This window comes from Enhydra lutris, unplaced genomic scaffold, assembly GCF_002288905.1.
Source record: "Enhydra lutris kenyoni isolate GAN:26980312 unplaced genomic scaffold, ASM228890v2 scaffoldscaffold4, whole genome shotgun sequence".
In the NCBI taxonomy this organism is placed as follows: Eukaryota; Metazoa; Chordata; class Mammalia; order Carnivora; family Mustelidae; genus Enhydra; species Enhydra lutris.
Window position 1 is genome coordinate 48,630,900 of NW_019154088.1, and position 1,389 is coordinate 48,632,288.

The window sequence follows — 1,389 nt, forward strand, 5'->3', positions numbered from 1 at the left end:
GTTAGCTGTAACTATCATCATTTGTAAAGCCCAGAAAAATGGACTTTCAGACATTATTGTCATTTTTAGTGTAACATAGATCCTATATTCTAGCCAAATTAATCTTCTTCTTGATATAACAATAAACAATTTTTTATATCTGTGCCTTTCCCTCTCCTGCTTCTCACTAGGAAGCAGGTCACCCTTTGCCAATCCAAAGTTCTCATTTTAACCATTCTCTTGCAATTTTCCAAATTGCCTACATTATTCCATAATATTTTTGGAGACTAGTTATTGGAACTAGTTAATATCCTATGAATAATAATAAGTAAAAAAAAAAGCATGGTGCAAAATTATATATTCATGACCTCAGACTTGTTAAAAATATAATTTAATAAATATGCACACAAGTAGACCACTCTTTGCACAAGCTTGATATGTGTGAATTTCCATTACCGTATGTTAAATAACAGCGGTATCTAAACAACGCCCTTTAAATTTCAGTTACCCCAGCATATTAACTGTGAGCAACTGCCTGAAGTAACACTTCACTGCTAGCAATTCCGTGGGCAAATCACCATGTAAATGACAGAGGCATATCAGGATCAGTAACCAATCACATCGCTTCTTTCCAAGTCTGTCCGTCATTGGTCACTATGCACCTGTTAATTCAGTTCACATACAGACAAGCAGAGTGTGTGATTGATTGTGCTGCTTCCTCGTTTTCCAGTGATAAACCACATGGAATTTTTAAAAAATGGTTTGCTGAAAGAGGGAATTGGTCAACAATGATGGAAGTGCAGCAAGGAAATGAAAAATGGAAGGGGAATTTTAATCAGTGTAAGTGGAGTTATAAAAGAAATATCTGCCCACGAATGTTGACACTCCCACCATTGGAAAGACCCCTCATATGGAGCCAGAGGAACCTAGGGAAGGCAAAACTGACAGAAATGAGAAAAGTGGTTGGGAAGAAAGGGATCAAAATGTCCTAGAAGAAGTGGTGCTGGCAAAAACAAAAAACAAAAAACAAAAAAACGACAACAACAAAAAACACTTTACACTAAAGGAACTCTCGAAGATAGCTCACATCACTGAAAGTGTAAAGGATAAAATACCAGAAGCTGATCTAAACTGAGAAAAGACTATGACAATTTGCCAAGGCATAGAAATGATTGTTCTGTATTGTAAGTTACACAATGCAAAACAGGCCAAGTGCTATTCAAACTACTTCTGTTCCTTTTTTTTTATAAAATAATGTAAAACATTTTCTTCTTCAATGTTTCTAGTATTTTAAGTTACAGCATACTAAATATGAATCTTATTATTTTCTATTTTCCTTCACATTTATTACCAACAATAAGAAAGTTCATGTTTTGACAAAAAAACGCTAAAGGCCACAGAACAATTGGA